Source organism: Sciurus carolinensis, chromosome 1 (assembly GCF_902686445.1).
Source record: "Sciurus carolinensis chromosome 1, mSciCar1.2, whole genome shotgun sequence".
Classification (NCBI taxonomy): Eukaryota; Metazoa; Chordata; class Mammalia; order Rodentia; family Sciuridae; genus Sciurus; species Sciurus carolinensis.
Window position 1 is genome coordinate 24029053 of NC_062213.1, and position 27954 is coordinate 24057006.

Genomic DNA, 27954 nt, shown 5'->3' on the forward strand with positions numbered 1-27954 from the left:
AAAAGAGTCATCATCATGTCAGTCTCCTAAGATTATAAGTATGAAGAGAAAGCTGGTAAACTTTCCATCTTTCAAGACTCCTCTCAAAACCCAGTTCTTCCTCAAGGTCTGCGGCAATTCCCTCAGTGACTGCACCATTCTTCTAAAGGAATTTTGCCTGTCCATCATTGCACATATCATATCATGCTACAAATGTGTGTTCGCCCTTTTCCTTCCTCCACTTGAGACATAGAAAAGATTCATTGAATCATTTTTGTTGTTTTGCAATCATCGTAAATTCAAATGTTGTAAGAAACAACACAGAGAGACTTCGAGCGTCCTCTCTCTCTTGGTAACATCCTGCAAAACCCTAAAATGTGAGACATAGTTTGATAGTTCTTTTTTTTTCTTTTATGAATTACACTTGCCTCAGTACCATTTGTTGTAAAAATTGTATCTCTTCTCTTGAATTGCTTTTGCACTTTTACCAAAAACCAATTGGTCATATTTGTAAAAGTTTACTTCTGAGTTCTTACTCTGTTTCTTTTATCTTTTTGTCTATCTCTCTGCCAATATCAGTCTTGATTACTCTAGCAACATCATAAATCTTAAAGCTGAGGGGTCTGATTCATCCTACTTTGTTCTTTTTCAAAATTGTTTTAAGAATTCTAATTCCTGGGGCTGGAGCTGTAGCTCAGTGGCAGAGCATTTGACTAGCACCGAGTTCAATCCTTAGCACCACATAAAAATAAGCATATAAAATAAAGGCATGATGTCCATCTAGAACTACAAAATAAAAAAGAAGAATTCTAATTCCTTTAATTTTCTATATAGATCATGTAGAATAATCCTGTGTATATCTACAGAATATTTTGTGATTACTGATAGAATTGCATGCATGCTTGGTGGAGAATGTTGTGCTTGCTATGTTGAGTCTTCTATTGCATGAACGTGGTTGTATCTCCATTCACTTTGCTCTTTTGTATTTCATTTCACTTGCATTTATAATTTTTAGCCTATAAATCCTATATGTTTTGATAAATATGCACCTATGTATTTAATTTTTAAGTAATTACAATTTTTATTGTACTTTGAATTTTACCTTCTGTGTCAATTGCAATGTATAGAAATAAAATGAATTTTTGTATGTCATGTCCTTCCACATTGTTGAAATAACATTAATTAGGGGAACTTTTTAAAAAATTGGTTTCTTGGGGTTTTCTATGTAGATGATCTGCAAGCAAGGTTAGTATTATTCTTTTTTCTACTAATTGGTATACTCTTTATTACCTTCTCGTATCTCCCTACACGGGCTAGAACTTACAGCTCTATGTTGAAGAAGAGCAATGATGGAAGATGTCCTTGTCTGTTCCTGATCTTAGGGGGAAAGATTTAGTGTATTACTATTGGGAATTACATTAGCATAGAAGTTTTGTAGATGCACTTTATCAGTCTGAGAAAATTCTCAGACTCCGTTCCTATTTTTTGTATGTCGGATCCAAATAGGTGTTCACTTTTGCCAAATGCTTCTTGCATTATTGATAGCCACCATTACTTTTCCTCCTTAGCCTACTAAAATGGTAAATGATATTGATTGATTTTCAAATATGTAAATAGCTAGACTAAGCCCTACTTGGTCATAGTGCATAATTTTTTTATTTTATTATAATTATTTTTTCATAATTGCTGAGTTATATAAAAATTTGTAAAGAATTTTTGCACTTAAATTAATTAGGTAGCTTTTTACTGTGTTTGACTAGTTTTGGTATCAGGGTAATACTAGCTTCATAAAAGGAATTGGGATGTGTTTCTTTCTCTTCTGTTTTCTATAAGAGATTGTGTTGAATTTTTAAATCAAATTTAAATATTTGATAGAATATTCTAGCAAAACTATCTGAGTTTTAATATTTCTTTTCTTTGTTCTTATTTAGATTATGACTGTAATTTCCTTAGAAGCTATAAGGCAAGTTGAATTATCTATCTCATGTTGTGTGAGCTCTGGTAGTTTGTATTTTTCAATGAAGTGGTCTATCTTATCTGAATTATGTGTTTAGAGATGTTTGTAATATTTCCATGTCATCCTTTTGATGTCTGCAGCATTTGCTGTGAGAGCTCCCTTTTTATTCCTGATAGAGGTAATTTGTGTGTATCTTATTTCTTTGTTAGTGTTGCTAGAGGTTTAAGAATTTTATTGATCTTTTAAGAGAAACATCTCTTGGTTTGTTTCACTTTATTTTCAGTTTTCAATTTCTTTGACTTCTGCTCTTCAGGATTTCCTTACTTCAATTTGCTTTTGGCTTATTTTGCTTTTCTTTTGCTCCATTCTTGTGGTTCAGAGCTTAGTTGATTTGTGATGCTCCTTTGTTTTTAACTAAAGTATGCATTTAGTTCTATAAAATTCATTTCAGCACTGCTTTTACTTTGTCTGACAAATTTTGATATACTATATATTTTTAATTTCCATTCAGTTGAATGCATGTTTAAATTTCTCTTGATACTACTATTTTGACCTGTGGATTATTTAGAAGCCTGATGTTTTGTTTCTGAGTGTTTGGAGATTATCTTACTATCTTTCTATTCTTGATTTCGAATTTGATTCCAGGGAGACTGGAGGACACAGGATGATTTCAGTTCTTTTGTATTTGTTGAGATTTGTTTTATGGTTTATAATATAATTGTTCTTTTTTAAAAATTTTTTTTAATTGTTGATGAACCTTTATTTTGTTTATTTATATGTGGTGCTGAGAATCAAACCCAGTGCCTCATACATGCTAGGCAAGTGCTCTACCACTGAGCCACAACCCCAGCCCCGAATAAAATTGTTCTTGATATATCTTTATAAATCTTGAAAAGAACATGTAACTTCCAGGTGGGATGTTAGGAGATGTGTTCAATACATGTTGGTTGGACCCTGTTGGTTGGTTGGGGTGTTGGTTTCCTCAGTATTCTGGTTAATCTTCTTAGTTGTTCTACCAATGGCTGAGAGGGGTTTGGGCTTTATTTCTCCTGTCTGGTCTCTCAGTTTTCACATCATGTTTTTGGATTCTGGTGTTTGTCAGGTTACTGTTCAGAATCACTGTATCTTCATGGTCATCTAACTCTTTCATTAGCATGTAATGTTCTTCTGTGTCTTCAGTAATTTTCCTTGTTCTGAAGTCTCCTTTTTCTGTCTATGCCTTTTGCTGTATTATTCTTTTGAATAATATGTAGATGGTACATCTTTTTTATCTGTTTTTAAAAAAACTTGCTTTGTTATCATATTTGATGTGACCATCTATTTGGGCCATGTTTTTTGATCTGCTCTATGAATCTCTTGACTGGTATGCCTAGATGATTACATTTGATGTAATTATTGTATGTTAAGACTTAGACCTACCACTTTCTGTTTTTCTTCTGGTTTTCCTTTCTGTTTTTTTTTTTTTTTTTTTTTTTTTTTTTTTTTTTTTTTTTTTTTTTAATGCTTCCTGTGGGTTATATGCACATTTTTTTAAGATAATGCCATTTTTATATAGCTTGTTAGTGGTTGCTCTAGGCTCATTGAGGGACTGAGTTGAGAGTAAACCCTGGGCTTTCTGCTTGGTCTTTGCTGCCATGGGTTAGTTAGTTACTTACTTATTCATTCATGCAGTGTTTTACTGGAGTTGAACAGTTTGATCTGAAAATTTTCTGCCTTGCTAGGATATTCCTTTCCTAACCCTTCATGAGAAAGCAGATTCTTATTTTTGTTTGAGCTCATTGTTTCTAGGCCTATGGCTCCTCAGCTGTAAGTCTGGGAGAGACAAGGCATATTGAAAACCCAGGGAACTCCCCTTGTGTCCTTCCTTGTGTTCCAAGGTCCCTAGCTGTTCCGCTTCATTCTCTCTGTCTTTCAGAGTCATCTATGTTCAACTCGTGTATTGTCGGGGACTTTGACTGTACTTAGAAGGTGGAAGAGGGAACACATATCACATCTTCCTAAGAACAGAAATTTACGATTATTTTTGTTATTTTTCTTTTAACTCCCAGCACCTACAGGAAGGGGGATATTTAATGGAGGCTGAAAGACACAATGAGGAGAGAATTATTGATAAACACTAATAACATTATTTTCCTACCATTTTACTTTTTATTATTGTAGAAACTAGGAAACCTTCTATTTGTTCAGAAAAAAATAGTGGATTTTAACGTCTTTTTTAAAAAACGTTTTTTTAACTGATTTTGTGTTTGCTCCAGCTATGTGCCTTAGTCACAATGGGAACAGCACAAAAGGAAACAAGTGCCCATTAAGACAGAGGGGTTAGTGCTAAAAAGACCAGTGTGCACTTCTAACTGCCTGTTAAAGAACTACAGGGGAAAAAGATCACATTTTTCCATTTGGAGTCATTATGTCTTTAGAGATAAACCCTCAGCATATATATAGTCACATCACAGCCTGAAAGTCACTTGCTCTGAGAATCCTTTTCTGATTATATATTGCAGATCCCTCTTATAACATCCATCCCACAGAATCCAAAGGAATATCTGATTTTATGACCTTGTTCTATTCAAAATTAAATATTTCATTTGAGAATCTGAATATTTGCATGAAAACTATTTTCTTTTTATGGTACTTATTTTTTTGAAAGGGGTATATCTTTGAAACAAATTATTTGAAGCACTGCAAAATGATTTTATGTTGTTAGGTACTTTGGTTGGTGTCTATTTTTTCTGGCATTACTATACTATACTGTTCTTAGAACCACTCAAAACAGCATCTTCCTTCAGTTCTGTCTTGCCTTTTATTGTTTATGTCTTCTGCTTTTTCTCTTCTTGGTGAGTTAGTGGACTACCTTTTGGAAAATTCATTAACCCTGTTTCCTATATTTCAACACTAACAGATGGTTGTAAATCACTTTTAGGAAGGAAGATGTACCAGGTTTATTATTTCATAAAGGCAGTCTTGGGTCTCCTTGGCTTCACTGAAACTACTACATGGTCATGATTCACAGCATTGCAGTCCTATAAATCAGGTGGTATGATGTAAATGCAGTTATTCTGAGGTTACTACTTCAGCTCACGTAACTGGTTACATGGCCAAACTGGCCAATGACTGATATTCTCTGTGCCTAGAATTTTCTTTCACATTTTGTTCATCTAATGTGCTTGTCAACATCATAGGGAAGCTCTTGCCCCTGGAGGGTAGATGTTCTTCTATGTGCATAGCATTTATCATTTCATTTGTTCAATCAATAGACATTTTACTGTGTACTTACTATGCAGTAGGAATGATTCTAAGTTCTGTGTGGCACTCTGAATGTCCCTCTGTGAATAATTATTCAAATTCTTGCTTACCTAGCATTTATCGAACACCTGCTGTTTGGTGGGCTTTGTGTTATATACATTCCTATGCATTGTACTCCCTTTTTAAGTTGTCTTTTTATATAGATTGTGAAGTTCTGACCAGATCATTAAGCCTTGGAAGGGATGGATAGTGTTTTTTATTTACTTTTGATGATCTGATATCTAGAATAATGCCTGGTACACATGTATAGGTGCTCAGCCGTTATCAGATGAATGAAAGAATGAATAAAAAAGCAGGTAGGGCTGACATTGGTGGGAGAAAAAAGACTGTGTAGTTGCATGAAAGGTTGTCTCTGTGGTGCATGCAACACAATGGATTCCATCACAAGCAGAGTTGGCCAAATTGACTCTCCTCAGACACAGAGATGTTTTCCCTCAATCAGATTATGTGCCATTTATTATATACTACTTGAGGACAAGCTATGCTCCCCTGATGAGCATGACATTTCATTTGCATGCACATAAGTAAGTTCATAGCGCTTAATTTGAAAGTGCAACCCCACTAAGAATGCATTTGTTTGTCTTTATGTAGACGCTTTGTTTGGATGGGCACATGGGGGGAATCTGAGTCGTGGACGCCTGGAAAAGCTGATGAAAGCTGGTTCTCCCTTGAAGGCATGTGGGATGAATAAATGTGACCTTTAATCACCCTCAGACCTCTTTTTGTTCTTGTTCCAGCTCATTGTATGAGTGGAAACTCCCAGGCCTCCTCAGCTCCCTGGTCTTGATTTTAATGCCTTTGGTGTTTGGGATGAGTTCACTGGTGTTTAGGAAGAGTATATCTAAAGGGAGATTTCTGTGGTAGGAAGGGTAAGTTTGAGGAAAGCTTGCAAAGACTGACCTTCTTAGATAACTAAGAGTTAAGGAGTAACTGTCGGTTATTCAGGTGAACTTTAGATACTAGTTATCCATCCGGGTAACTTGGTGTTTTCTCAAGGAACTGGGTCAATATTTTTTTCCTGATTTTTTTTCACCAATGTCATGGATGTTGTGGATGGAGTAGGAGGTTTGTTTTGCTTTGATGCAGGGTTGCCTCCATCCAGAAGTGTTCTCTTTGTTGAGGCAAGTATTAATAATAATAATACAATCATGATAATAATCAGAAGGAGAAGGAGGAGGAGAGGAAAAGAAAACTTTTGCTTTTCATATTCATCTACTTGGTATGCTCTCTCTGTTGAATGGATAGGTATTGGCATATACCTCCCAGGCTTCTTATGCAGAGACCATACATAGGTAACCAAATAGAAAACTCAAAGCAAACACTGCAGGAAGGAAATGGTTAGTTTAACACAAGTCCATGCACCACCCAAATATCACCCTGATGTCAAGGCAGCGTCCTAGAGGTTCTGCCTCCTAGAGGCTATTTGTTTTCTTTGCAATTAATCAGGAAGAAGGAAATTTTCATGTAGTTTTGATTGAGGTTTGTGATTTAAAGGGAAACTGCTCTTTTTAGGACTAAGGGCATTACAGAGAAATTTCTCATAGGTTTTAACTCTGTAAACTTTGTAATGGCTTATATTTACACCAAAGATTAACCTATGCCTTTGTAGGTTTGTGCTGTTTCCTCTTTTATGCCAAGTTTGGCATCACAAGAAACACCTGAATTCAATCACAATATTAGGGGAAAAAGCAGACATATATTCACATATACCCATAGAACCTTGAGAATGTTTTTCTTCTTTTATTCGTATGAAAAGTGATTTATAACCAAACCAAGGAAAACCTCAAGTTGCTAGTGTGGTAAGATTTATTATTGCTACCCAAAGTCAAGCAGGCTGGAAGGATTATATTTGGTTCTAAGGTTCATCCAAATCACTGTGGTTTGGAAATCACCTTAACCTTAATTCCCCCCTTTCTTTCCTTATTTAAAGTAGCATCTTACATTTACTCTGATCTGTAGGAGGTAAGGTAATTTCAGTAGAGCTTTTGGTTTACAATTGTGTAGCCTACTTAGACCTGCGCCTTTGAACCCCTTGAGATTGACTGCAGAACTTGTTGTGCGGTGTTCTCACCCTGCCCCTGAGAGGTGTGTGTTTCAATATGCAATTACTTTGTGACATCCAGTGCTTGTTCCCCAGGAAATGTGAATAAAGTTGGCCAATTACATTTACTATTCAGAAGACAATCATAGTACCTTTACTTTTGTATAGGGCTGTAGTTTGCAAGATACTTTCACATAATTAAATCATTTGATCCTTAAAGCAGTCCTTTGATGTTAGCAAGGAGGATATTATTATCTTCTTATTACAGAGGAAACAGGTTCAGAGGGGTTAATTGGCTTGTCAGAGGTGACATGATTAGTAAGAGGCATAGCCAGGACTGAAGAATGTGAGGTCTCGGTCCCTGGCTGCCCACTCAGTGCTGTGTCCCTCAAATCTGTTTTGGACTAGAACCCAAGGAATTGCTCTTAATGGACTGAAAAAAAAAAAAAAAGAAAAAAAAAGGTTGTTACTGCATAATATCCAAACCAAAGTATTTACTCTTGAAACTGTCTCAAAAACACTTACAAAGCAATAAGACAGCAAGCTGCTCCAAATAAAGTATTGTAAGTCTGTGGGCCACACCTTTGGGTGATACTAATGTGGGAGAGTTTGCTATAGAGGCCCCGTGTGACAACATTTATCGCTTGTGCATGGTATTCGTTTGAGTTATCTGAGAGGCAGATGCCGAGACAGAACTGGACAGAGGAGAGATTTGTTGGGGGAAAGGTCCATGAGGGAAGAAGGTGGGTGGAGCTTCAGGTTCAGGACCCAGAGCTGGAAGGCAGGCGGGATGGATGGAAGAGTCACAGACTGCAGTACAGTTCCAAGCAAGTTTGCAGCAGGCAGATAGGAGCCCTTGAACCAAAATCTGCTGTAGAAGCGTCCTTCATCTTAGATCTGGGTCTGTGTTCCCACCCTTGCTGGGTTCAGTCACTGGCTGGCAGTAGCCTATTGGAAATGTGGGCTTAGTACAGATGTGGCGGTGAATTCAGAGCCCAGCAACTGGTAAAAACAAACAAACAAACAAAAAAACTAGAAAATGTTGCATTCTCCACCCCACAAGAGTTCTAAATGGTGCTTTTTAAAGGGGGGATGAGTATTGAGAATTGATCCCAGGGCTGCTTTACCACTGAGCTGCATCCTGGGTCCTTAATTTTTTATTTTGAGACAGGGTCTGGTTAAGTTGCTGGAGATGGGAGTGTTTGAAACGGGAAAGGAGTAAGCGTGGGATGCCAGGTGGCCAAAGACACGGACCAGAATGGACGTTCATCATTTCTGTTTGGAATGAGGAGGCCAGGCTCTCACAGGGGAAAGGAAGGAATAGAAACTCCTTCTTCCTATCCTGTGGCTGCCAGGATGGAGTGCAGAAACTTACCAGTGCACCTTCACCTGGCACTTCGTGTGGACAAATAAGCCACCAAGCTACATTCCTAGGCTATTTTTATCTTTTATTTTGAGACAGGGTCTTGTTAAGTTGCTGAGGCTGTCCTTGACTTTCAATCCTCCTGCCTCAGTCTCCCAAGTGGCTGGGATTACAGGTGCTAGCCACTGCATGGGTTAAGTGGTGCATTTTTTTGGCCACCACATATGTGTCATGGTACGATTTCATTTTTCACCTCTTCAAGATTAAGGAGTAAACAAAAATAGCTGCAAACACTCTTAGCAAAATGTAGAAACCCGGTAATAAAATTAGAAACTCTGTGATCATCACCAACAAATTTCATTCTATTATAAGGGAAGTACTAGAAGAATTTCTGTTTTTCAATAGTTTTATTTCTAAGCACTTTTGATAACAAAATTGTGTGCTCTTTTGAGGAAAAGAATGATAAATTATTTTTGAATTATTATTATTATTATTATTATTGGTACCAGGGATTGAACTCAGAGGTACTTAGCCACAACCACATCCCCAGTCCTTTTAAAAATTTTTCTTTTGGGCTGGGGATATAGCTCAGTTGGTAGAGTGCTTGCCTCGCAAGCACAAGACCCTGGGTTCAATCCCCAGCACCGAAAAAAAAAAAAATTTTAAAATAGGGTCTCACCAAGTTGTTTAGGGCCTCGCTAAATTGCTGTGGCTGTCTTTGAACTTGCCCTCCTCCTGTCTCAGCCTCCCCAGCTGCTAGGATTACAGGCGTTTACCACTTAGCCTGGTTATTTTTCTGTTCTTAAGACAAATACAGTGTCTGGTCCATGGTATGTGCTCAGAGAGTTACTGTTGAACAAATGTGTGATTTAATCTAAAGATAAGGAAGGAGCACATTGATTTTTTTGTTTTGTTTTTTTTTTTTTTGGGCGGGGGTGTTACCAGGGATTGAACTCAGGGGCACTCAACCACTGAGCCACATCCCCAGCCCTATTTTTTTTGTGCGTATTTTATTTAGAGTCAGGGTCTCACTGAGTTGCTTAGCGCTTCACTTTTGCTGAGGCTGGTTTTGAACTGCGTTGCTCCTGCCTCAGCCTCCTGAGCCACTGGGATTATAGGCATGTGCCACTGTGCCCAGCAGTACATTGTTTTTTGATTGTCTTTTTTTTCTCCAGTATTTGAACAACTTCCAGAGGTATTTCCTTATTAAGCTTATTATCAATAGACTCTGTTAAGTCTTGAGGGCTGGGGAAACCTGGGACCCCTAAGAAATCTTTCAAGCCAACCCTCCCTTGTCTAAGGACTTTGGCTCTGAGGACTAGAGTAACAGCATTGACCTTTTGCAGTCCCTCCCTCTACGTGGTGGGCTCTCTGCAGGTGGGTAGGTTTATTTTTCCAAAGTGCATGTTTACTTTTTCTTTGTGTTGTTGTTTAGGGGGTCAGAGAAGAATTCGGATGGAAAGGAGAAAGAGGTAGAAGCTAGATACATAGAGAAGGCCTTTTTGCATTTGTAAAACCAACCAAAATTCACTACTGAAATAATTCTCTCATGACTTGGGGGTTATGTCATTTGTGTGGCATTCCAGTGTATGTTTCTGTCAGTGAGACCTCTAATTGCCCAGGCCCTCTGAATGCCTTTGATTCTTCTTTTGTCACATCCCCAACTAGCCATTAAGAACTGCCAATCCTCCTGTCCCATTGCCTATAAGGATCCTTTCTTCCATCTTAGGAAACATTACTTGGGTGTCCAGATTACTATGAATGTCCCGGGTCATTGTAGCATTTCCAAAAGCTTTCAGTGGTGAGTTTACAAAGAAGTGTCATGGCTCTTGAGCTTCTGTCTCAGATCCTCCTCTTTCCAGTAGTGGAGTTTAATACAAATCATTGACTCTCAGTCTCAATCAACTCATCTGTAAAATGGAATTAAGAATTCCTATTCCAGAGGATGGAGGTGGACATTAGGTCAGATAATCCATGGGCGGTACCTAACTATAGCAACCACATCGTGATGGTTATTCTTTGCCTCAAGAGCCCCTGTGCAGCCCTGATACCACCATCTGGTTAATCTTCTAAAAGGATTATTTTCCTGCCAGCTTCAAATCAATATTGTCCAGACTGGCTGCTCAAATATCTCCAATGGCACATGGTCGAGAAACCCACAGAACAAATACTGAGTTTATCAGCATGCCATTCAGTGTTGTCTACGAGATGCTTTCTCCATAATTTGCCAATATTCTCTGTTATTTTCCTAAAAAAAGTCTCCAACTCTGAGCTACTTCCTCAGACTTCCTGGTGTGCCCTCGTGGGCAAACCTCTGACCCTCAGTCACAGCTTCCTGCCCACTGTGACTTCTTTCTTCATCCCATTCTGTTGTTTTCAAAGCTCAGTGCAAATTCTATTTCTTCAAAGAGCCCAACCCAAGAGACCCCAGACCTATTTCTGGCAATGTAATCCAAGATACTTACCTTACCTCTCTAAGTCTCTTTCCATATCTGCAAAACACTGGTAAGTACACCCTTCTCCTAGCATAGTGGGAAGGATTAAATGGCATAAGATGATATAAAGGTCATAGAGAAGTGCTATTATATATCCTACTCAGTATTGACCACAGTTATTGCTCCTGCCTTGGCCTTGACTCCTCTGTTCTCTGCATCACGCAGCATCAGTGACCACTATGGCCCCACATCCAGGTGAATCACCCAACATATGTGTATCTCTTTTCTCCATGAACATGTACCAATAGTGCTACTTCTAACATGAGTCCTGAATGATGCTAAAATTTGGTCCTGAAAAAGCTGTTCCTGGTCTGCCACCCATTTGAGAATTAGGATAGCTTGGAAAAAGATTTTTTTGTTTTACTGGGAAAAATTTTCAGTCCTTTCCAATGAACTTTTCAACATTTGAGGGCAGAGTATCAGCACTTTTTGTTTTTAAGGTACAATGTAACTACAGTGAAATTTACCCTTCATAAACCTATAGTTTTTCATGCATTTGGGCAATTCGCATATCTGTTGGTCACCCTCACCCAAAGGAATGGAATGCTTCCCCTGCCTCTGTGGTCCCTTATAACCCACTCCTCCCCTCACCCCTCACCCCTGGTGACCACTGGCAGATTCCCTGTCCCTATGTTTTCGCCTTTTCCAGAAGGTCATATAAATGGAATCTTATAGTCCTTTATAATCTTATAAAAAAAATCTTATAAAAAATCTTTTATAATCTTATAGCTTTTTGAGTCTGACTTCCCTCCCTGAGTGTAATGCACTTGAACTTTACCCACACTGCAGTGTGTATCACTAGTTTGCACCCTTTTGTTGTTAAGTAGTTCTCCATTGTGTGCTTATAGCCACTTATCCATTCCCCAGTTGGAGGACATTCAGGTTGTTTCCCATTTGGGGCAATTATAAATAACACTGCTGTGAGTATTTATGTGTTTGTGGGTGATCATAAGTTTTAATTTCACTTGTGTAAATAACTTGGAATAGTATTTATAGTTCTTATAATAAATGGTGTGTCCACTGTATAAGGAACTACTAAAACATCTTCCAGCGTGGCTTCACCATTTCCTTCCGCCATTAGCGTGAGAGTTCAGCTACTCCACATCTCACCAGCACTTGGTGTGAGGAGAGCATGTGCATGAGTAAGCACTGAATGTTTTCACAGTAATTTTATCTGTGTCACTTACATTAGCTCCCTTGCTCTTGCTAGATCATTCTTTCAAGCTTCTCTTGTAAATTAAATTCTCAGTGTAGTTCAATTTCTCTGTGGAAGCCTGACACATATGCACACATATCTATCTGTCTATTATCTATCTATCTATCTATCTATCTATCTATCTATCTATCATCTATCCATTTTGGCAGTTGAAAAAGCCACATAGTTTTCAAACTTCATTAAAAGCAAAACTCAAAAACCAAACACAATAGGTTTTGAGGGTGAGTGTGTGTGTGTGTGTGTGTGTGTGTGTGTGTGTGTGTGTGTTTGTAAGAGGTGGAACATGGAGATTAATAATTTAGTTTCTAGGGAGCAAAAAATTTCTCTGATAGGAATTCAGTTGAATGGGAGCCTACTTTTACCCACTCTTCCTGCAACAGTAGATTTTTTCTGGTTTCCTGATTGGACCATTCAGTGTTCTCTGTAAGCAGTCTCTCCCCACCAACTCAGTTATAGGGAGAGAAAGTAGGGAGGGAGGGAGGGAGAGAGAGAGAGGCGTAAAAAGGCACTAACTAGGTGCTAACAAAGGGTTATAACTAAGAAGAGAAATGTGGAAATGTGATAATGAAGAACTTCTAATTAGGTTTCATGGGAAACCGAATTTTCAAGAAGCCCTACTCTGAAGAGGACATTAAAAGGAGCAGTATTTCCTGTACATGAGAGTTAATGCCAATCTGTTGGAGTGGATTGAAAAGGCCAGCAGGAGAAAATTCTAGTGATTTACTGTTATTTGTAGCTATGAGCTAAACACAAACAAATTCATGGAAACTAGAACAACTTCATTCAATAAAGCCTGACAGTTTGGCCCAAATTATGAATAGAACATTAAAAACAAAGGCAAAACTAAGATGAAAAAGGAACTAAAATTATCTTTTCTGTCTTTGGGTATTCTTAATCAATTTTTACCAGGTTTTTGTTCCTGTCAATCATTCACCTATGAAAAGAGGAAATATTTAAGCAAAGGATGCTTGAAAGGATTATTTAGCCTGGAGTGGTTGCACGTGCTTATAATCCCAGCAGCTGGGGAGGCTGAGGCAGGAGGATCACAAGTTCAAAGCCAGCCTCAGCAACTTATCGAGGCCCGGAACAGCTTAGTGAGAACTTGTTTCAAAAATAAAAATAAAAAGGACTGGGGATGTAGCTCAGTGGTTAAGTCTCCCTGAGTTCAATCCCAAGTACAAAAAAAAAGGGATTATTTTTAAGACTATGATGATGGTAAATATTGGCCTGGTGTGGGTGTGGTGGTACACACCTGCGATTCCAGCTTCTCAGGAGATTGAGATAGGAGGATGATAAATTTGACTTCAGTCTGAGCAATTTAGAAAGACCCTTTCTCAAAATGAAAAATATAAAGGTTTGGGGAAATAGCTCAGTGGTAAAGCACTTTTGGGTTCAATTCCTGGTCACACATGCCTGTGTGCACACACACACACACACACACACAGACGATAAATGTAATTGGAATAGAGAAGCCTCATGGATTAGTATATACAACTTCTGAATGATGTTTAGAGAACCCGAGGACTGAGTTGAGTTGCTGCCAATGAATTCTGTGACTTCAGAAATCCACTTATTAATTTTCCTGGCACCTCAGTTTCCTTATAAGTGAAATAAAACTATTTGGGCAACTTTTATGATCCTTTTTAGCTATATCATCCCATTATTCTGGAGTATAAAGAGAGAGCAAATGAGCAATTGTCTATTGGGAAATATCTTGCTATCATTTTGGGTAGAGTGATGGGAATAGGTAGTCTTATTTCTAGGGTTTAAATCCACATCTGAAGACTGTCTCTTTAAATCATTTTAAAATTCTGATGCATATTTCATGAAAATTCAAATTGTAAATCTTCATAATTATTTTCTAAAGATATTTTGGGTCTCTATTGTTGTCTACAGGCAGATTAGCCAAGGAAAACCACAACACAGCCATCTTGAGACTGTAGCTGGAATGTTATGCTAAAACTGTTTTCCATTTTCATTACAACTGTCATAAGAATAGATGTACATAATAGCAATTTTAGTTTCTCCTGCTCTTCATTCCCTCTTATGTTCTTTGAATTACAGGAGTATGTGGTATTTCCCATATGCTCTGATTTGATTGACTGTTCTTCCAGTTGAGATTTTACTAAACTGTGAAGGAGGAGGGTGTTATAAGAAATTGAAATTCATGATGTGGGAAAGGTCAAAATTGTATTAAATTTAGGAGTGAAGAGAGAGTATCAGGAGGAATTAATTTCAAAGTTGCATCTATTGCCATTACTCTTGAAGACTTCCTTTCCCCTTTGTGTGGACAAAGGCCACGGGCAAGAGTGTGGGGAACAGATCACCAGGGGCAGAGGCTGAGCCTCAGAAAAGAGTACTTTGATAATCAGGTGGTGAGGCTCCCTTTTATTAGGAACGGTATGCTGCTGGGGGTTATGGTCTGATATGTTGACCTTACAGAAAGGGATACAAAGATAGGAAAGGAAATAAGAGCAACTCATTTCCATTTAGGGGGTGCTTAAGACATAAGGCTCACATCACAATAACTAATGGGTGGCATAGATCAAATGGGTTTTTACTTGCAACACATTGAATGCTGTTGGTAGACTGATCATGTCGACCACTAAGTGATATATCCTTTTACTGAACAACATTGGCAAAAAATGAATCATTCAGATTATTTAAGAACAGTACAGATTTCTCTTTCACTGGAAGTAATTATTTTTTAGGTGCAATGGTAGATGAATTATTGTAACACAGGTATTTATAGTTATCATGGTTGGATGCAATACCAAATACAGGCTATGCATTTATGAATTGCTTTTTGAATACAACCTTTTCTGATATGACCCAGTCCTTTTGCAGAGATACCCTATTATTTTTATTTTTCTCAATCTATTAGCAGTGTGGTAGAAAGAATCCTTGTCTCATAGCTATCCTAAGTATCTGATTTGTGACTTTGGATTAGTCATTTGAATATACCTACAACTTACTTTTATCATCTACAAACTATGGTCTGAAGCCAGATCCAGCCTACTCCATTTATGTGAATAAAGTTTTATTGGAACACAGCCATGCATTCTTTTACATATAGTGACTGCTTTCACTTTTAATGGTCAAGTTGAATAACCATGACAGGCTAAGCTTAAAATTTTTACTATCCATGCAAAGTGCTAAGAGAGTCGATTTTAAGTGTCCTTACCACAAAAACAATAACTTTGTGTGGCGATGTATATGTTAATGAGCTCAATTTAGCCATTTCACAAAAAGTGTGTGTATATTAAGCATCGCACTATACACTCTAAACATATAATTTTATCTGCCAATTTAAAATAAAATAAACATTTGCTATCAGAAAAAGTTGCTGATCCCCAATTTACAATACTAGCTCTCAGCTGTTTTTATTGGTGAAACTCAGTTTTCAAACTAAATCTTATGCAAAACTCTAGTATATAAAACAAACAAAAACAAGGCTTCTGTGGTTGAAGAAGTGGTTGAAGTTGAAGAAATACATCCAAGTCAGCTCTCCCTGTCTCCTAAATTTTTGGTGAAGTCTTTGAAGAGATAATCTGTAAGGAATTTTATAACTCTGGAACTCTACATCTACTTTCTAATTTTTAAACGTACATGAAAGAAGTGGAATTCAGTGATAGATTTACCTCATTTCCAATTTTCCATTCTTAGGTCGTAGCAGGGCTTTATTTGTCTTCAAGCCAATTTCGGCTGGTGGTACTGTTACACTGTGACGATTCTATAGCATGATGTATGCTGTGTGGCAAGTCTTTAAAGTCTTTGTGTTTCTTGGAAAACTTTTGTATACTGATAAAAGAGAAACTGAAGCTACACTTTTAAAACAGACCCCGAGGGTAGAATCTATCAAAGTGTAATGTCTCAATGGCTACATGCAAGTTTTCTTTTCAAAGCATGGACCAATGGGTAAATTGTTTATTTCCATGCACTGTAAGCCAGCCTTTCTGACGATGGAGGCAGCAGAGGAATTGAATGTGGTCTAACAGCGTAATAAAATCCAATTCAGTTAGTGTTTATGGAGTGCCCAAGGGTGTGGGGCTATTGCGTTAAGACAAGATAAAAACCTCTATGGTACTCTTTTTCTCATTAGTGAATTTCTAAGGCCTGCTTTGCCTTCCCAAGTAACTTGGAAACTTTGAGTTCACTGCAGTGAAAGATGTATCCTTGTCCCTTGCTTTTTTCACGTGTAAAGGAGTAAATATGATAGTGTGATGGAATGAGGGGTAGAGGAAAGGAATTAATACTTATGGACTCTTTATTAAGTGTCATGGGCTATATTCTTTCATTAAAATGTTCTTTTTATTCCTCACAACAACTTAGGGAACAGATCTTAAATTACATAAATGTGAGAACAGTAATTTTCCAAAATTGCACAACAAATAAGTGGAAAAAGAGGGTTTCTAAATTAAGATATTGAAACGTATGGAATTGGAGCATCCATTAGCTCTGGTTCACATGTTTAGAACATGTAACATGCTCATGTAAATTTTCATTTGCATAAATATAAAACCACAGAAACAGGCCAGCATTGTTTTACAGAGTAAGTGACCTATATAACTTGGAAATTATCTTGGTCTTATTTATTTATTTCTGATACTGGGGTTTGAATCCAGGGTGCTTCCACTGAGTTGCATCCCCAGTTCTTTTAATTTTTTATTTTGAGACAGGGTCTCACTAAGTTGCTCTGAACCTTACTACAGTTCCTGGGCTGGCCTCTAACTTGTGATCCTCCTGCCTCAGCCTCCTGAGTTGCTGGAATTACAGGCATGAGTTACCATGCCTGGCTCTGCTTTTGGTCCAAATAGACAACAGGGAGTTGTCTAAGTTAGGGATCAGGAACAGAAATAGATTTCTGCCCTTAAGAGCAGGGGCTGACAAACATTTTCCGTGGCAAATATTTTAGGTGTTTTAGTTCACACACTCTCTGTTGCTGTTACTCAACCCTGCTTCTGTCTCAGGTGGCCTAAGACAACTGGCCTTATACAATTTCCAATAAAACCTTTTTGGTGGACAGAATTCCATATAATTTTAAACTGTCATCAAATTCTTTAGATTTTATTTTAGCTATTTAAAAGTGTAAAAACAATTACTAGCTTACAAAACAGGGGGTAAGTTAGATTTGGCTTGTTATGTTGAATTTTGGGCCACCGGTCCCCAAATGCCAGGTAAAAATCAACCACAAATGGTTTCCCAGGCTTGCTTCCTGAAGTTCTGGTTCAGCAAGTCTGGAGTGAGGCCTAGAATGTATATATTTCAAAAGTCCTATGAATTATTCTTTGGCTACATCAATCAGAGTTCCAAATGGAAAGAGGAGGCACACTACATTAAAGTAATCCAGTTTTGTTATGTGAGCACTAATTAGAAGGATGCAGGTGGGGTACAGGTGAACCGTGAAGGATAACAAGGAACGCAGAGCTAGCAGCTAAAGATCTGTTACCACAGGTCAGACGGGTAAGGGCAAAGCAGGGTCAAGGGCAGTCAGGGGAGAGAGAATTGTTGATGTCTCTGTGACGCCGAGGGAACCATCCATCCAAGGTGACCTTCCATGTGGGAACTGGAGGAAAAATATGTTGATTTCACTTTCTTCCTTCTCTCAATCTCCTGATGGGGCCCTAATAATTAAACCCACTCAGAAACCAGGAGCATTGGGTCTTACTGAGTTGGTCCATACTAGGTAGGGTGCAGAAAACAGGAGAGTGAATCTGAGAAGGCAAACAAAAGATATATTTGAGGAGAGGTACAGGCAAAAATTTAGAAGAACTTTGGCTCTAGTCCTTCCTTCCATCCCTTGGGTAATATTTACAATCCTACCACTTGGGACATCTTTTGGATTTGTGTTTTTAGACACATCCTTGATTCATCTGCTTTGTAGCAATATCCCCTTTCTCAATTCTTTTATCATTTCTATATATTCCCATGTAAAAAGAAGGGAGAAATAAATATAAGTAAAGGAGGAAATAAATATAAGGGAAGGACAGAAAGCTTAATCTCTTGAGTTGATTTTAGTTTGTATGGGTCACTGGGCTCAAAAGCAAGAGCACAGGGAACATTTCTTGGAGAAGGCGCCACTGTGGTCTAAGAAATTTTACATATCCATTTGGCGGTTGCTATTTGCATAATACACGTCCATTTATTTTCCCATTTGTCTAAATTTACACATTCATATGGTTTACTTTATACATAAGAGGACATTACTCCTTCTTACCCCCCATCAGTATGAAGCAATGAAGAAAATCTGTTTGCCAAATGAAAAATGTAGATTTTCAAAAGAACATTAATGAATTGGTGGTAGCTCAGGGACAAAAAAGAATGGCAATAATTTTCAAATTAGTCAGATTTCTTCTTTGTTCTCCAAAAGATTTTGAATGGATTGCCTTAACTCCAAGACAGAAAGTCCGCTTTCCTCTTTAATATCCTGATTATCCAATAAACCCTTTGTTGCTTAATCTGCTCTTCTATACTTATATTATGAAAAGGAGTCACTTCCCTAGGAACTTCAGAATACAGTTTCAAAATTTCAAAGGGATTCACATGTGAAGTGTGGAAAACCCGTTTTGCAAAGAGCTTTTCTTGTATTGTCCTCTTCATTGACACCTAAGCAGGGCATGAGAAATTATTAGATATTTTCCACTTGGAGATTCTTAGATAATACAATATATGGGCAGAATTGGCAGTGAACAGAAAAAATAAAGTAACTGACTGATAAATCACCAGAGTAGCTAATTACACAAAAATAAGTTTCCATTTTCTTTGATGAATTCTCTCTGGCTCTGACTATCTGATTAATTGTAGTGTATAAATCGAAACTAGCTCCTCAGAGGTGGGAAGCCACTAGAAATGCTCTTATAAAATGTTCAATGAATTCTATGCCTTTCTTAAATCATGAATTGCTACTTAATCACAGGTTCCTTTTATTCAGCAGCATAGAAAGAAATGACATAATAACCTCTTGGAGACTGCTGAGCCTGCTCATTTTAAAATATGCATATAAAACAAGATGTCCTTCCTGAAGATGCCTTTAAAACCAAAGACTTTGTTGACTCTGCTTGATTTGGTTTTAAGAATATCACTCTCCTGCTTCCCCACCGTTAGGTTTGGTTACCTTTTTATTATTTCTATTATTATATTTTCCTCCATCCCACAAGACCACTTTCCTTGCTTATAAGCTGGTTCTTCCTCAGTCTATTGTGTAATTTCCTTCCAGTTTGTTCTATAGGTTTCTATTAAATATCCATATGACTAGGATTTGATCACGTCATAAATATAATTGTGTCTCAGATGGAGGAGTGGGAGTGAGGGAGGGCAGAAACCAGGGGAGAAGGAATGGAAACAATTCTCTTATCTCTTCAGTGTCCTTTCTTTTCTGTAGTTTTTTTTTTTTTTTTTTTTTTTTTTTTTAATTTTAAAAGTAACTGGCGAGATGAACAGGGAGCTGGAGTTGGGGAAGGAACTTTGAGGGGCTTCTCACCTTCACAGGAAAGTGTTTCAGTGAATAATTTCAAACACAAGCATGAATCAAAACAAAATGAAAGACCCGGATGATGTTCCGAGTTCCTCTCTTCTGTTCTTCCTGTTCAGTGTGCTCTCCCCCTCCACAAAGGTTTCTCAAAATTCTGATCACCTTGGAAACTTGAGGGTGGGGATTGAAAGGCTACAGACCCAGGTGACAGCAGGAGAGCAGGAAGGAGGACAGGGTGGCTGGGGGTGTCAGAGGGGTCCTTCCCAGGACTGGGGAATTCTAGGGGCTTGTTGACATACAGGAATGGGGCCCCATGTTCCCACATCTCTGTGTTTTCCTGGAAAATCTGGAAATATGGATTTTATGTGAAATATCTTGAATTTTGAACGTTGGAAACTAATTCAATGAAAGCCAAACACTGTGAGGACCAATGGCACACACATGCAGGCCAGATTGAGTCTGGGGGCTACCACTTTGCAACTTCTGACAAACAGCCTGGCAGGCTTGGCTAGGTCCCTGCTCTGGAGACTCGAGCACAACCCGAAAGGAGAAATTGCTGTTCATGTGCTTTGATTTTAGCACAGGGAGAGAATGAAACTGACGTAAATTCACAGGCACATGTATTTGCAAGAAAGAGACCAAACTCCAGCTCATTGTCTTAGAGAGGAGTAAAATACAGACTTACACTTTTACGTATTTATTTGATTTCTCTCCTAGAAGGTTTTTCTTTCTTTCTTTCTTTTTTTTCTTTTTAAGTCTTCATCAGTTCATAGAAATGTTTTCTAATTTCATGGAGACCTTCAGTTCACTTTTAGTTTTGCACGAGAGAACAAGGGTCTGTCAAGTACACTTTCATCTATTTTATATATATTTAAGTAAGGCATAAATCTTTAAATATATGCTTGTCTTTGGAAATTGCACAATGTAGAAGTCTTGGCTAATAGAGTTATTAACCAGACCAGAGCTAGACATGTTTTGGTTAATAAGAAAGACAAGAATACCAGTGTGGAAAGATGCAAGTACCAGCGGTTAGGGAGACAGCTTTGGAGTGAGAAAGACTGACGTTTGAATCCCATTTTCCTTTTCTTACAGCATGTCGTCAAATAAGTAACTAACATCTTTTTTTTTTTTGGTATTGGGGATTGAACCCAGGGGCACTCAACGACTCAGCCACGTTCCCAGCCCTTTTTATTTTCAGACAGGGACTCACTAAGTTGCTCAAGGCCTCACAGAGTTGCTGAAGCTGGCTTTGAACTTGCGATCCTCCTGCTTTTAGCTTCCTGAGCCACTGAGATTATAGACTTTCATCACCATGCCCTGTTTCCTTTTCTCACAGTACATCCATAATTAAGGTACCTGATATCTTTAAGCTTCAGAAATGCTAGTCACAGTATCAGCAGTGTGACTTGTTTGATTCCAAGATCCTAGAGGTGCAGAGGCGTGGTGAGCTGGTTGAGGTGGATGCTTGCTTTAGCAGTAACTATGTAGGGTAAGGAGGCAGAGCCAGATACAGGAAATTCTTTAACACACGTGAGGAGTTTGGAGTTTGTTCCACAGGGCAGAGTAAACCATGAAAGCATTTGAACAGGGACACCCGGGGGGAATTTTAAGCATGGTTTAACAGCAAGGTCTGGGATGACCCAGACTCTCAGGCAGCTGTTGCAGTAATCCTAGGAGAGGTGATATCAGTCTGGATTAGACCATGGGTGTGAAAGAGAAAAAGAATAGGACTGGAAGGTGTCATTAGATGTGACTTTCAAATGAATAGGTTTAATGTGAAATTCTTCTGTTTGTGGGAAAGCTTCACGGAAGCAAATCCAAGAATTTTAGGATTATTTTCAAGGTAATTTATGGTTGGTGAAGAAGAAAAGAGAAAGGGCTAAAACCTGAGAATTGAGCAATGCTTAGCAAATTAGGAATGGAGAAGAAAATTATACTAGAGGAACTATCAGAAATGAGAATTTGAAGAAGAAGAAATGGGTTATTCAGATAATGATTGTTTTGTTTAAATAATTCAAGCTGTTTATACCCCTTGTCTTTAATGTTGTCAGATAATTCTTCCCTCTTATTTTAATTGCTTACCTTCTAAGAATGAAGCACCCCTTTTCATTTCTATATGCCACCTTGCAGTCTGGCTCTCCTCAGAGGTTCTGTCTGTGGCTTGCCTTTGCTGGTCTGGGCCATGCAGAAGAACAAGAGCAAGAACATCACAACATGGTGTAAGATAATGATGTTTCACGTCCCTGTCCACTTTTTATGTGTCAGCTGTCTGCAAGGACTCGGGGCTGATTTCATTTTCTTCCCCATGGATTGTATGGTTTTCAGTTTGATAAAAAATAAGACTGTTGGTTCTTACAGGGCTGAGGCCCTCTGCTCTTGCTTCTGCCTAGTGAAATTTTCCATTACACCTTGTGGTCTCAGGAAACATTAAATTGAGTTGTGAATTTCTGTGGTTTTTGCTAAATTTTCAATAGTATTTTTTATTTTCCAAAGAGAAGCATGCCTTTATCACCCACTCTTATCTCTTGCCAGACTTAGCAGGAATATAATGGGCAAAATTGGCAAAGAACTAATTAGTGCCTTTTGGAACATTTAAATTTGTATTTTACATTACTTAATTAACAAACATGTTTGTTCATTGGTTTCATCTTCTCTCTGACCTTGTTAATAACGGCTGGGTCAGGCCACATCTTCCTCTGGCTCCCTTCCATACAAACTTATTGATATCACTCATTTGATAGTTTGGTAAACAAGCAATTACAGTTTCCCTTTCCTTCAATATTTCCTCTTCTCTGCTCTAATTTCATATTTCTCCTACAGTAGTCTCATTTTCTTTCTTTCTTTCTTTTCTTTCTCTCTCTCTCTCTCTCTCTCCCCCCGCCCCTCTTTCTTTCTTTCCTTTTTTGTTAACCAGGGATTGAACCTAAAGGTGCTTAAGAACTGAACCACATCCCCAGCCCTTTTTATTTTTTTATTTTTGACACAATCTTGCTAAGTTACTTAGGGCCTCATTAAGTTGCCGAGGCTGGCCTTGCATTTGTAATCCTCCTGCCTCAGCCTCCAGAGCTGCTGGGATTACAGGTGTACACCACAGAGCCTGACTCACTTGTCTCATTTCCAAATCCATTTTTGTTGTGCTGTTTTAATGTCCTTTCTAGTTTCTTGGTACTTACTTTTCCACACAAGATAGAGTTTAAGGAAAGACTTTTCCTCCTGATGTGACACCTCCCTTAAACTCTGTCCCACATTTATCAGACAGCATTTCATCCATGGAAGGCAGAGGTTGTTTCTCTCTGGTCCCATTGCCCAGGTTAACTCAGTAATTCACACACAGGAGGACAATAAATGCATCAGTCATGAAAATGTTTAGGGCCTTTTTGAGTGTGAGGCACTATTCTAGATGCTGGGATACACATTTAAATAAGATGTTGTCCCTGGTTTTCACCAATTTAAAGTCCAGTAGAGATGAACCAATAAGTCAACCATTGTTTGAGGGTCAGTAAGAACTTTATTCTAGAGACCTGTAGAAATTGAGATTTAGGCAAGTCATCCCAGAAGAGGTGGCACTTGCTGAGAGTGAAAGGATAAGTAGGTGTAATTAAAAGTGATAAGATTTGGCCTTTGGTTGTGTTAGTGGATCATGAGATGAGCAGACAGAGGGCTAGGAGAACCATTCAGAGGACAGAGCTGTAGGTTGTGTGAGTGACTGAATTCTGATGCTGGAGAGGAGGTCAAGGGTGATTCCTGAATTTCTACCTTGGGTGACTGGGATGAAAGTGGTACCCATTCAGGGATGTAAGAATTAAGGAAAAAGGAAAAACTTTATGGGGCTAAGGGCATAGCTCAGCAGCAGAGCTCTTGCCCAGCAGGTGTGAGGGTCTGGGTTCGAATCCCAGCCTAGAAAAAAACAACTTTAGAGGAAAGATATCATGATACGGCAGGGATGGCCACCGCTCCCTTACCATTGGTCCTGAGTAGGCATTCTTCTTTCTGCTTGTGAGTATTTAATGACAAGGACTGTCGTGTGCCCTGATGTAAACATGTGGCCACATATTATGTTTCTCTCCTTTTACATGAAACCCATGGGGTGGGACAGATGGGGAAGAGCATGCTTCTCAGGGGACTTCGTCTCCTTCAAGGAAGCCTCGTTGCCTCTGTCCTCAGTCCTGCGGAGTGCATTTGGCAACCAGGCCCCAGCACTCAGCTTCTCCAAGGTCTATCTCAGCTGTGGAGAGCCACCTTACCTGCATCTGGTGACTGAGCCAAATGGTGATAGAAAAGTCTAAATATCTTGTTCCTTAAAGAAGCACTCAGGAAAAAAAAAAAAAAAAAAAAAAAAACCCTGCTCCAAACAGCTCTGCTATGTTGAATGAGGCTTTGTGGGATGTAGGATGCAACTCAGTCGACTCCTCTGTTCCATTCTGTTCCCTCTCCTTCCTTTCCATGCATGATTTCTAACAAAACCTGCATCTCCAAACCCCACTTCGGTGTCCAGTTCTGGGCAACCTGACCTGTAACACAAATAGGTGGTGGAGATGTTTTTCAGATCTCTCAGCAGCCCTGGATTGCACAAGCTCTCTTTCCTCCCATGCTTTCCTCTGGTTTGGACAGGTGCCCACCAAAGGCCAGTATCTTAAAGGCTTTGTTCCCCTCGGCATGGCTACTGGAAGTGGTAGAACCTTTGGGAGGTGGAGCCTCATGGGAGATTCTTAGGTCATTAAGGTTGTACACTTGGAGAAGATTGTGGGGCCCCAGGTCCTTCCTGTCTCTCTTTTTCCCAGATGACAAGGTGAGGAGTTTTACCATGCCAAGCATTATTGCCATGGTGTGCCATATTGCCAAAGGCAAAAAGCAATGGGGCCACTTAATCATGGTCTGGAACCTTCAGAACGGTGAGCCAAAATAAACCTTTTCTCTTATAAGTTAATTATCTCAGGTATTTTGTTATACTGACAAGAAGGTAGTTAACACAATGTCCTTGGAGGAAGGGGTTCAGAGAGCGTATCCTAGATTATAGTAGAGTCAGGGCCTGTGGTCCTATTCTGCTTATTACTGGCCTAATGGATGAGGTAGGGTTGTCTTGGCTTGGGAAGAAACAAATCTGAGAAAACAAGTGAGCAATTAATTTTATGATTGTATTAAAGGTACTTCTGATTTCTAAGAGGGCTTTAGTTTATAACCAACATATTGCAGCAATTGTTCTAAATGGAAGCCTATTTTAAATAAAGAATATCAAAGAAACCATGGGAAAGTTTGAAGTGAGTCTAGTTGTTGTGAACCGGAACACTTTAATCTCTTATTAAATGAATGCAGTGTGATAATGATATAATGATACCTTGCATTTAGATTGCATATTTATTTTCCCCAAGACATCCCTAAAGCACTTTAATGCAATGCCATTTTTTCCCCTCACTCCTGACTTTCCTCATGTGGGGGAAGGAAGAAAGGAGATAATTGAATCTTTAATAGCTAATGTCCCATTTATTTGACACAACTACCTCCCCAATCCACCTGTATTATAGCTATGAAATAGCACTAAAGATGATTTTACTTCCTGTCTCTTTGACACTGTAGAGGACAGGTTGTCAGAATAGGAAATAAAGTGATTTGTATGGATAGAGCGATGTAGGATGAAAGGGTAAGGAATCATGCTGGTCATTGAATAACTTGCAAGAAGAATAATCTACCCTCTCAATCATTGCAAATTGAAAGTTTTCAAAGCTCTTATGGTAATCATTAAAAAGCTATCTTTATTGGTATCTGCATACCTTTCTTAGAAGTGTGCTCTGCAGATATTTCATGTATACAATTTTATTCATTTCTCGCAATGATGCGGGTGTTTCTCCTCCTTGTTATATAAAGATTAGAACTGTGGCTCTAAGGGATTGAATAAGAGGTCCAAGGTCATGCAACTGGTAAGGAACTGTGTTGGGATTTGAATCTAATAGGTATTACTCCAATGTACATTGGAGTACATTTTACTCCAGTGGTGGAACCCAACCACACTGCTTATAGTCCTAATGTGGAACTGTTATATCTGTAGCTGCTCAGCCGACTCTGAAGTTGAAACAATGGAGTGTGTGTGCATGTGCGTGTGCATGCGTGCATGCGTGCGTGTGTGTGTGTGTATTTTCGGGGGGAGGGGATAAAGAAATAGCCCCCAAGAGAGCAGCTTGCTGAATGTGCTTAAAACAAAACAGATTTGCCAATCAAGCCCCAGGCTTCTATCGAAGATTCCATCTCCCCAACTCCCCCTTCATGGAAATCTTTGGCTTTTCTAGTACAACTCAAGGAAGAAGATTTGACATCTTTGAGGATGACATCAAAAAAATAAAGACATAATAAACAATAAACATTGCACAACTATGCTAATTCATGCCCCACAGGGAAGACAACAGGAAAAACCTAGAGTTTGCCAAATGGAAAAACAACTAAACTGGTAGAGACAGAAATGTTAATTCAGACTTCCAGATGATAAAAGACTTGTTACAAACAATGGGAACTGGGGGGGAAAAAAAGTTGTACTCAGCCAAATCCTCAGATTTATGTAAGCAACTAATTCCCACTGAGATAGATGGATGTGTCCGTTTCTTCATTTTAATGAAGACAATTAGACTTTGCACGTTCACAGTGTTCTCCCTGTGTTCAAGTCCTTTCCTAGTTGGTCGGTCTGAAGTAACTCACAAAAAAGTCAAATGCTTACACTGCAATCCGGGAAGAAGTTGGCTCCAAAAGTAAAGTGTGTGGCTCAGTTTGCTTCGGGTTCAATATGTCCCCCTGGGTCTCTCATGGGAGGGAGGGAAGCATGCATAGAATAGCTGACCCTGTTTTTGGATTCATACTAGCCCATTATTAGTATATGTTTGTTCAATATTGTTATCCTAGGAGCAATCTTCCCTAAATTGCTACCTTCTCCATCTGAGATTATTTAGAACAATGTACAATTAGCCCATTTCTTCATGAAGAACTGTTCTTCAAAGCAAACATGATAAACTTTGGTAGCATGGTACCCTACAAATAATGCTTGATTGAGGCTGCTTAATTTAGTAATTTATTTATCAGCTTCAATGATCCCAGTCGTCTCTGCATGTATCAACATCCATTTGTTTTGTGAGTATATTGGGGTCAAAATCAGCGACTCATTCATAGGAATATTTATCTATACCCACAGATGCATCTGAGTCTGCATGTGATATCCTTTCACACTAATCCATAAGGAACACTTTCCTCCCTAATTAAATTGCGTTTATATTCTTACTGGGAGATATGCTAATTCGTACGTATTGTTCTGATGTAATTACTTTTGTTTATTTTCATCTCTCTGACCAGATTTAAAACTCTTAAGGGTAAAGAGAAAGGTTTCCATTTCTTAAATAACTTGGTCTTTATCCCCTATCCAAATCACCAATAAATGCTTTTTAAATTTTGCATTCTGCAAAAGTAGGTATTTGTTTGATGACTTTGTTTATGTGGACAAATACTGAATTAGCATTAGAGGGAGAGCCTAATTCCAACAGGTTGAGTCATAAAACTAATAAAAACAAAAGAAGCGGTCTTGAACCTTTGAAGGACACTGATTGCCAATGGAGGGCCCACTTGCAATTCTGCAGGGTAGATAAGCCCCTTCTATAGTCAAGGTCAAACATCAGAAGAAATAAGCTGAGTGGCATGGATGGTGGAAGTAGGATATAACGTTCTTGGGTCTATAAAACAGGTATTCTCCTAAAACCCTCTCTTCTACACGTCTCATGGTTTCACTACTGATGTTTAAATCATGCCTACTTGACAGTGCTCTCTCCATTCATGTTCCATCACCATCTTCACAACTGTCACATTATCATATTACTTTCAACTTGTCAAAAGGTGCCATATTTATAGAATGTGCCCTGGGCTGAAGGTGCTTTCCTCCAACTGCATCTTGAAGGTCCCTATGATTTTTGCTTTGCCTCTGGAACTACAAAAAAGAGTACTGTTATGGTTTGGGTCTTAAATGTGCTCCCCTGACAAATAAAGCTCATGTGTTGAAGGCTTGGTTCGCAGCTGATGGCACTATTGGGAGGCTCTCAGAGGCGGGGCCTAGTGGGAGGAAGTACATCACAGGGCAGGGGTTCATGAAGGGCGGGGTGTAC